This window comes from Rhodnius prolixus, unplaced genomic scaffold (genome assembly GCF_049639745.1).
Source record: "Rhodnius prolixus isolate KJV_2025 unplaced genomic scaffold, Rpr scaffold_12, whole genome shotgun sequence".
Lineage (NCBI taxonomy): Eukaryota > Metazoa > Arthropoda > Insecta > Hemiptera > Reduviidae > Rhodnius > Rhodnius prolixus.
The window spans coordinates 632,546-643,743 of NW_027411635.1; the positions used below are offsets into that span (position 1 = coordinate 632,546).

General features: G+C 34.1%; 1 long non-coding RNA gene across 1 annotated transcript in view; it reads right to left on the bottom strand.

Moving 5' to 3' along the window:
* The window catches only part of LOC141462087 (uncharacterized), a 139,386-nt gene extending 134,239 nt beyond the window's left edge, over positions 1 to 5,147 (bottom strand). The window contains exon 1 of the long non-coding RNA XR_012463102.1: positions 4,692 to 5,147. This is a non-coding gene — a long non-coding RNA (uncharacterized lncRNA). The remainder of the gene's footprint in view (positions 1 to 4,691) is intronic.
* Positions 5,148 to 11,198: the final 6,051 nt, after the last annotated feature.

Sequence of the window (11,198 nt, forward strand, 5' to 3'; positions counted from 1 at the left end):
GCACCACGATAATGCACCTGCTCACACTTCATTGCTTGTTCGTGAATTTTTGGCCAAAAACAAAACTTTAACGATGCCCCAGCCTCCATATTCGCCAGACATGGCTCCATGTGACTTTTCTATTTCCAAACATAAAGAGAACATTAAAAGGCCGTCGTTTTACAAGTATAGATGACATTAAAAGCGAATCGCTGAAAGAGCTGAAAGCTATCACAAAGATCGAGTTTCAGAAGTGTTTCGAGGATTGGAAAAAGCGCTGGCACAAGTGTATTGTATGCGAAGGGGACTACTTTGAAGGCGACAATATTAATGTAGATGAATAAATAAATATTTTTTTCAAAAAACGAAAATTCCCGTTACTTTTTGAACACACCTCGTATGTACAATATTAAATTAAAATAAATAATTATCGTTCAGATCAATACTATATTACATAAGAAGTATTAAAATTAAACCATTTTACTTTTCACTTAATTTTTTATTTAATTATTTTTATTTTTATTTTATTTATTTTTTTTTCCTTTGTACTGGCCTTCCCTTACGGGAGTAATGGTCAGACTTCCCACGGAGACCAATCCTACTGGGAATCAGAGTCCGCTGCGAGCTCTTTCCCTTTTCTTCTCCAAGCATCAATGTCCATCCCACTTGAGATCTTCTCTTGCAGTTTCCAATTCTTCTAATCTCTCCTCTCCCCTCAGTGTCCTAACATTTTGTGTACAAATTCTAAGAACATTCTTGTTTTCCAAACTCTTCACTACCTTATTTTCCTGTTTTATGCTTTTTAATTTTTCCTTTTCTTCTGTATTTCGATTGCCATTTAGATGTCCGATTTGTATGCCGTTATCCTCCGATCGATCCAGTAATTGCTAATCTCTGACCACACATTGATACGAAACATTTGGAAGCTCCCTCTCTTCTTCCTTTCCTTTCTCGAGTGCATTCTTCGTTCTGAAAAATGTATCTAGGCTATTGCTTCTAGAACGTTTATCTATATTAGACACTTTTTTAACAATATTTTTGCTTTTCCTATTCTTACCCAATTTAGATGGAGAACTCTCCTCACTACGCTATCTTTTATTTATCGAATATTGCTTATTCCTCAGTTGCTCCAGATTGAAAAAGTTTCCATTTACCACATGTTTATCATACTTAATCATAACTTTGTCACCTCTCGTTTTGTGCAGCTGGGAGAATGGGAACAACTCCTTCCTTATTTGTCTAATATTAGTGGGAAGATCTTCCTTTATTTTGACTCCCTTCCACTCTTCTGTCAGAGAGAGCTTGTACTTGTACTTGAATGTTGTAGTCATTAAAATTTAATTCCATTGCACTCAGAATTGCCTTAACTTGGTTCAAAGCAGATATACGAGGGTCGTTTGAAAAGTCCGTGCAAAGTCAGAGAGATAGCACTACTGGCGCGTATCGAGGTTATGTTTAGTTAGTAGCATCTCTTGGAAGAACACACACCAAGTTTCAGCCAGATCGGTCTATTTCTTTGTGTTTGGCATTCGTTTGAATCGAGGAAGTCGAGTGATTTTCAAAAAATAGACGAAAAAGAATTTCGTGTGTTGATTAAACACTACTTTATGAAAGGCAAAACGCCTCAGGAGACTAAAGAGAAGCTTGATAAACATTATGGTGACTCTGCACCTTCGATTAGAACAGTTTATAAGTGGTTTCAAAATTTTCGGAGTGGCCATATGGGCACAAGTGACGCTGAACGTTCTGGACGCCCTGTTGTGGTTACTACTCCAGAAATCATTGATAAAATCCATGATATGGTGATAGATGACAGAAGAGTGAAGGTGCGTGAGATTGCTAGTGCTGTGGGCATCTCGAATGAACGGGTACATAATATTTTGCATCAACATTTGGACATAACAAAGCTATCCGCAAGATGGGTGCCGCGATTGCTCACGCTTGACCAAAAACGAAATCGTGTGAAGTGTTGCAAGGACGGTTTGCAGCTGTTCCAGAAGAATCCGCAGGACTTTAAGCGTCGTTTCGTCACTGTGGATGAAACATGGATACATCACTACACTCCTGAGACCAAAGAACAATCTAAACAATGGGTTACCAAGGGGGAATCTGCGCCAAAAAAGGCGAAGACCGTTCCTTCGGCCGGAAAGATTATGGCGACTGTCTTTTGGGATTCGCAAGGAATAATCCTCATCGACTATCTGGAAAAGGGTAAAACTATTACAGGTGCATATTATTCATCGTTTTTGGACCGTTTGAAAACCGAGCTGCAAGAAAAACGCCCACGATTGGCCCACAAAAAAGTCCTTTTCCATCACGACAACGCACCAGCTCACATCTCAGCAGTTGTGGTCGCAAAATTAATGGAAATAGGGTTCCAACTCGTTTCACATCCCCCCTATTCTCCAGACTTGGCTCCCTCGGACTACTATTTGTTCCCCAATATGAAGAAATGGCTGGCGGGAAAAAGATTTTATTCAAACGAGGAGGTGATTGCAGAAACGAATGGCTATTTTTCAGACTTGGACAAATCCTATTATTCGGAAGGGATCAACAAACTAGAGCAGCGTTGGACGAAGTGTATAAGCCTAAAAGGAGACTATGTTGAAAAATAAAAAAGGTTTATCTCAAAAAATTAAGTAGTTTTTATTTTTGCACGGACTTTTCAAACGACCCTCGTATAAGAGTCATGATTGACTCCAAAATATACCACATTATTTTCCCTTCGCTTTTTATCCTGTAGGATATTGTATTCCTCATAATTATTTTTAAATTCATTAATTTCAGATTTCAATGAAATAATTTCATTTTCGAATTTAGAACCTAAATTAGTTAGCTTCTCCTCCAACGTGTTCAATTTCCCTAGTTTTAATAGTATCTCATTTAGTTTATCATCCACAGACATGTTTATTGTTCTATTATAAATTTCAATTAGAAAATTAATAACTAATTGACAATCCGTTATTGATTAGATCCAACAACTTCAAGTAAATTCAACGTACTTCTAAAATATCAAATGAAATTTTAACTTTTCCTATTTTTATTTGTATTTTTTTTAATGTATAAGAAAATATCGAAAAATTTCGGAGGACAGTTCAGTTGATAGCCGGTTGCAAAATAGTATGAAACTTTGACTCAAAGTAGATAGATTTTGAATGTCAGCTGTTACGATGACCTTGAATAATCCCCTTTTACTTCGTAACAAAAGTACAGTACTTACAGACCAACGAAGAAATGATTGTTTACGACTCGTACTTTCCAATAATCTCTATGAAAACAATCCAAATTCTACTTATACTGCAATAGAGTAGGCGGGTCTTCTTCTGCTTCTTACCCCCTCCAGTACACTAACTCCAAAAGTTTAACAAACAATAGTCAAAAAACTATCACAAAACTTTCCTAATTTCATGAAAACTGCTCGATAAATTTTTTTAAAATTTTCACCAACTAACGACCGCACTTTATATCTTCTACTTTGCAAATTTTTATCAACGTATGTCTCTCAGAAACCAAAGAAATATTACTTGAAGACGGACACGATGTTCACTGTACAACACTCACTAGCAGACTCTTACTTGACATAATGTACACTAAATTTAATGGCAAGAATCCTTCAGATTTTTTTGACCTAATAATCGAAAAATTTCACATTTATAAACAAGAAACGCCCCTATCATTACTGAACAAACCGAGAAACTCGTAGTGCTTCACACTATAATTTCCTTAAAAGATCCACTTCGGAACAATCTAGCTACACGAAATCCACAAACTCTTAACGAACTAGATGGTCTGCTCCGCAATGATTTCCAGTACTTAAAAGGACCCCAAAAATGACCATTCTAACCAAAACTTCGAATGTCGAGAGATGTTTATTACAGGAAAAATCCAACACCAAATTACAAGCCTTCAACGAACACACCATTATTTAGACTTCCAGAAAAGGCGCAGTTTCCCTCTGGTCCAATAAATATTGCACGCGGATCACAACCTAGGAGATACACACCACCTCAACAGAACCAATACAGACCTACCACAATATTTCAACGTCAACCAAAGTGTCGGACAATCGAAACTTCGCACTCTATATAATGTACCAATTCCTCGAGATAACTATATTTTCAAAGAAATAAATAATACGTAAATTAATAATGAAGAAGCCAATCAACCTAAAAATGAGTTTGAGCAAAATCATTTTTTAGACATAAGTCAAACACAATCCCCAGATACCACTTAATGACTGTCGAAAATCAAAGTCCCATACTCCCATACATTGAATACCCAAACGAAAATTTAAAAATCCTAATTGACACAGGCAGCACTAAGTCTTTTGTAAACCCCGCCATAGCTAATAAATATTTTAAGAAATACATCTAAAAAGACCCATTTATAATTTCCACAGCTCATTGAGAGAGTAAAGAAAATTTTAGCACGCTCATCCCACTAGGAAAATTGTTTAATCAAAAAGAATTAAATCTCAAATTTTACCTTTTTAAATTTAATAGAAACTTCGATATTTTACTAGGAATAGATAATCTTAAAAAGTTAAAAACAAACATTAATTTAACAAAAAATGTGTCAGCGCGTGACGCTATGCGCCAGCGGATAACCCCGGAAGTGGCGAAGCGGGTTACAATAATCGGAAATGGTTCACAATTAAATACATGCAAATATATATAGATAGTAGAGCAGAGGTAGGAATGAGTAACACTTACCCTTGCGGCCGGAAGTGAAGCTAATGAAGCGCAGTGCTAGAGGTATATGGGTGAATGCCAGGAAAGCGGATATGGTAGAGGTATAAGCGTCTCTAAGGAAAACGGAAATGGTAACTGTATATACTTGTCTGAGGAAAGCGGAAATGGTAACTGTATATGCGTTCTGTGGGGGTAAGCGTAGCGTGGAGGAAGAGGGAAATCTCAGGAAAGGCGTAGGGAGAGAACGAACCTTGCACCGGAAGCGTAGAATAATTGGGGTGATGTCCCTTGATGCCAATCGAGTGATGGTACGTGTATACCACCAAGGCGGAAGCGAAGCGTAGCAGCGTAGAGAAGTGGTAAGAAGCACAGTAAAACCAGCAGGCTGCAAGGCACATACAGCAGACCAAGCACCGTACAGGACGCTGGTCAGTAGCGGACTCCCTCGATAGATAAGGAGGTGACCATGTGGTCTAAGAGAAGGTAGAGGGGGTAGTTGGGTAGCGTGAGCACAGAATAACATAGAAAATAAGTTAAAATGTATACAAAGCTTCAGAGAATAAGAATAAGGTTTTAAATATACAAGAAAAGCTGAAAGTCCAGCGGATGCGTATGTCAGTACGCGCGCGGACGATGGGCTGACCAGCGCGAAGTCATAGCCAGCCGACCTGGCCGAACGTCTCCGATCACGACCGAACAAAATTTAGAATTAGTGACACCGAACGCAATCACCCCTCTAAAATACCTCAATACCCAGGAAAAGCATTTATCCCTTAGTCTGGCTGGTAACTCTGAACAAATAATTAAAATACCAATTCAGAATTTAAAACAAGGATATGGAATAAATCCCAACATAAAATTTAAAGACATTAAAATACCGGAAGGTTTAGTGAAAGTAGAAGATTCTAAAGCTCTACGTATGTTACAATGAAAAATTTAGGAGAAAATACCCTCAATTAAAGATATACCTTTAAACCCTGTAATTCCAATAACAGAATACAAGATGAATAATAATAATATTTTGTGGAATATAATCATATGTTGTATTTTTATAATAGTTGTCATTATCTCCTGTATTATTGTTTATCTAATATGTAGATTTAAACAGTTTAAAACAATACTTATATCAGATAAACCTAAACCAGCTGTACAAGAAATTAAAGAAAAACCCTTAAAATTCAATATTTAAGAGATTGAAACCCAAAGAATATGTAAAAACAAAATTGGAAATCAATTATAAAATAATAATAATAAAAATTTAATGTTATCTCTAGAATGTAAAAGAAAATTTTATTATATTATAATCTTATTATATTACGTTGCATTATATTATGTTGTATTATACAATTACGTCGTGAAGATAACAACAGATAATATTTCCAGCATTCGGAGGAAGATTAGGCTGTTTGGAGAATAACTTATGCTTCGAAATGGTGTCAATTTTTAGAAAATTTATCTGTCTTTCTAACCGTGTCATCAGAATCGAATTCGGACTAAAACTTTCTGAGTAATAACATTTTTATTGCAAAAAAGTAATGATTTTAGAAAAAAAAAAATTAAAGTGACGTCACTCAAGAACAGTGGAAAATATGAAGTTGGCCAATACGTCATTGAACTCCACTTTAGATGTACTACACACAGTAGGCCTATGGACAATACTTACTGGTTCACCCTGTATATTTTCGCTAAAGGAAAATCGTGTTGTACAATAAACACCATAATGGGTAAGAGTAGTGCAGACTATGAAGATCAAGGTGATTGAAGCGATTATGATGAATCAGAAGAAATAAGTATAAATTTATCTGATACTGATAATGAAAGTAATGAAAGCGAAATATTATCAAGAACGAGAAAACGTGCTAGGCGACTAATAAGTGATAATAGTGAACCTTCTGGGAATCGCAGACACATCATCGAAAGAATGGATTTGGAAGGAAATAGATAATGTGCCTGAAATTAAAAAAATTTACAGGAACGCCTGGTGTAAACCCTCTGTTTATGCAAAAAACCTGGTGTAATGCGAAGTTATTAGAGATGTTTGAAGAACATTGTTCGAGCAAGGAAATAGATGTAGAATGGTTTCCTGTAACTGTTGACGTGATAAAAAAGAATATTTCGCGCTATGCATTATTATGTCGCAAATAAAAAAAATCAGATTTAAAAATGTACTGCTTGAAAAGGCTAATAAGTACATACGCCAATATTTTCACAGACTAGGTCTCTCAGAAGGTTCTTGGCTATATCACGCTTCCTGCATTTTGTAGATTATGAAAAAGCGGACGAAAACGATGAATTAAAAAAGATTCGAAATATAATAAATTATCTAAACGATAAATTTACTAATTTTTACACTCCCAAAAGTAGCGTATCTATTGACGAGTCTTTGATGAAATATAAAAGGTCGATTGAATTTTATGCAGTTTATTGCATCTAAGAGAGCAAGATTTGGTCATAAAAATTATAAACTGTGTGAATTAAGTAATTTGGTTATTTCAAGCTAAGTTTTTCATTATTAAATCGTGCCGGAAAGAGTTAATATTTGTTTTCCTGTAAACAAAACTCTAAACTACCTTTATTAGCGATCGCCGATCTGGCGTTCCATTGTAATAACATATTTAAAGACAACATTTATTATAAATTTTTTGTAAATCTTAAATTCATGGCTAATTTCACCAATACAGGGATCGATTCTTTCATTAATTCGCTAAATGACTTCATAATTTATAATTTGAATATGGTAATAAGTGATCTACTCTATCGTTAATTAATGTTTGTAACCCTTTTACGGACATATAATTCTCTGATTTGAGATTATTTACTACTGAGAGTATCATCTCTTAACAGTTATTGTTTTATTTAGCCATTATTAATTTCTTTACTACTTGACTAGGCACGGAGTTGGGGTGTGTATGGATTCTGTGGGATTAATCCGCCTGCTACATTTTTTGGAGTGACGGGACTAATTAATAAAGAACTTATTTAACCCGCTTTTTCAATATCAGTAATGCTATTACCAATTATAGGATGATGTTTCAATATTTTCTGCCCTATTTTCATGGGATGAAGCCTGCCTGTACCTTCCCCTTAACCCTTACTTTCTATATAAAGCTGAAAAAGGCCCGGTATCCCTCGGTTCATAAAATTCTTTAATTCTAATTTCATTTCCTGTAACACTTTCTTTAATAGTTTCCTTATTTTTCAGTAATTCATCCAATCCAACTTTTTCCAATCCTTCCATACTCTCCTCAACGAAGTCCCTCACATCTTTATCTGGGGATATTGTACCTCCTCTATTCGCCCCCATTATAGCTAGATGATATTTACTATTATTTACTCACTTACCTTAAACTATGATGACAAAAATAATAACCAGTAACTTACTTTTAGGAAATTAAATAAAAATGTAATAATTAAAATGAAAATATACAAAATTTTTCACATTTAACACTGATTTTTCAAAATGAAAGCAAAAATGAAACACTAAGAAGAGCACATGTCTGTTTTGAACTTTGAAGACACGTCCAATCAGTATGATAGCCAAACACAGACTGTCTTGAATGTTTATAAACTAAAGCAGCGTTTCCCAACCAATGGTACGCGAGTTGCTAGTTGGCGGTACACAACAAATTATCAATAATGGCGGACATTAAAAATTGGAAAAATATTAAATCATAAAAATATCATAGAAACGTTTTTTTCCTATAATTCCTAAATAAGGTTGGGTGGCCCTTATCTTATTAAATTTAAAATCAATAATGTAATTTATACAATCAAACCCCAAAGATCATTGTTTAATTTGTAATAAGAACGAGCCGGAAACATTAATTGTTTATTAGTCTATGAAAGTTTTAGAATCCCAAATAAAATAATCCTAAAGAAGAACTTTGTAAAATAATTAATAATTTTGAAGAGAAAAATGTGTACGCAATTTTTAATATTTAAAAAACTTTTATAACTTACACTTTAGAAAGATGAACATGAACTTGAACTCCTTACTTACTATATACCTATCCCTTTATTTGTATCTCTATATCGTATAAATAGAGATAATAATAATAAAATAAGACACTCGGAATCACAAATTTCACGACATACAATCATTTTTGTAAGAAGTGGTTCAATTTAGCATGATGTATACTACCAAGTGGTACGCGAGCCAAAAAAAGGTTCGGAAACGCTGTACTAAACAATCATAATTTTTTACAATTTTCCTGAACAAATTATTTGTCGGAGCGATAGATATAACTTAAAAAGAACATTCCATTTGACAGTTGTGTTTTTTTGTGGTGTTCAACATCTATGTTAAGGTTATTGTCAGCCAAAGATGTTTTTGATGTTACCGCTTCTCCCCAAATTTACTTTCTCCGTCTATTTTGGCAAGAAACAGTTTTTTATTTAGGGTTCTTTGTGCTAGAAATGTGGTAACGTCTTTCTGCTGTTTTTTATTATCATACAGATAAATAAAAAGTTTTGTAATTACTCAAGGTTTTATTATAAAAGGTTTTATAACAAGCAACTCATGTGGTGTAAACAAACGTACATGATCATTGTTTAAGAAGTCTTTTATTTATTTATTTATTGTATTAGACATTAAGTCGTTACAATGGAATTGTGTTTACAAACAAAAACATAAAATAAAAGTAATACATTTTGCAATAACCATATTTATTTATTTATTTATTTTTTAAATCATATTTTTAATAACAAAAAAACGCACAACTACTAATAATGAATACACTACTAAAATATAAATAAAATAAACAAAAATATAAGGTTAAGAAATATAAAATAATAATAGAAATTCTCTTAATTTTAGAGAAAAATTCATATATTTGTACAGCAGGAAAAGGCTTTCTTTGTTCTGATTCGTAACGACTCTCTCCATGCTAAGCTGGCCATCAAAAGCTTCCCTATAAAAATATCCTCTTGCCTCTGAAAACACAGGGCAAACGGCCACCATATGGGTGCCATCTTCCACCTCTTCGTTGCACAGCTTACAAACCTTTTGACCACTAATTTTAAAACTTACATTGTTTATAGTAAATTTTGAAAAATGTTTGCCATTTAATCTTAGCTGAGCAAATAGGCGTTTTTATTTTAGAGGAATATCCAACAGGAGATAAGGTTGGCACAATATTTCTTTAGGAGTTATTGCATGCAAATGTTTACTATAATTAGAATTTCTTGCTCTGGCAAGATCTTCATTAAATAAATAAGCCCTATATCTATCAACGATCGAGACTAGATCAGATTTACTAAAATTATTTGGCCACACAAAGGATGGAATGAATTTATTAATTAAAGTTCGCGACTGTGAGTACCAGTTGAATTTATGATTCATCCTTTCACTGTGAAGGCTCACCAATGTTGAAAAACAGATTTTCGGATACCTGGATCTGTCCATTTTTTTCTATTTTTAACAACCAATTTAACGTCAATTTCAAAACAAACAGGCTTAAATGGACAAAACCAGTTTCTAATCTTATTAGAAAATGAGGAGTACATTGGTTAACATTCTTTTAATAAATCTACATTGTACAGCATCCAAATCATCCAGATATCTAAGGCTCCACACGGGAGCACCATACAGCAGAGCATTTCTAATAATTGAATTAAAAAGATACATTCTTGATTCCCAAGATTTTAAATTATTTTTGTAAAAAATATTAAACAATGAGCCCATTGCAGAGTTGGCCTTCCTAACCGCTTCATCTTTAGCTTCTTTAAAAAGTGAAGATCTAGAAAATGTAATGCCCAAATAATTAAAATAGGAAACCATCTCCAGCCTGGAAGAACCAAAGTAAAAATTTTCACAACTTTTAAGTTTCCCTGTACCAAACTTCAAAACTTTCGTTTTGGCCGTATTAACCTGCAATTTGTTTAAGCTTGAATAGGACTCTAATACTTTTAATTTCTTTCTTAAATCGGAGGGGCTATCACCAAAAACTACCAAATCATCGGCATAAGCCAATAGGATAATATCGTTTTTCTCATCAATTCGAATTCCATATAAACCCTTAGTTCTGAAATAACCCTCCAAATCAGATATGAATAGGTTAAAAAAAATGGGACTCAAAATTTCTCCCTGAATTACTCCTTGGTTCAGCTTCACCTTTATAGAATATCCATTATTATCTCTAATACTCACAGTTGCCTCCTTATATAATTTTTGTAAAATTCTGAAGCATTTTCCATAAAGACCCACCTGGGTCTTTAACCTTTAGAAACCTTTCTAAGCTTTTCCCAAAGAAGATGGTGACAAATCGAGTCAAATGCTCTTTGGAAGTCTACGAAAAGACAATAAAGATTTTTCTTTTTAATACCATAATTTATCTGAGCTATAGAGTTCAAAATAAAAGTATTGTCTAGACATCCTCTTCCAATTCTAAAGCCAGATTGAAACTCTGGAACTTTGTTTTCCAAGTCAGTCCATACCTCCAGCCTACTTAAAATTATCTGAGTGAAAATCTTAACCAAACAATTAACCAGACCAATACCCCTGTAGTTATCTGTGCACATTTTATCCCC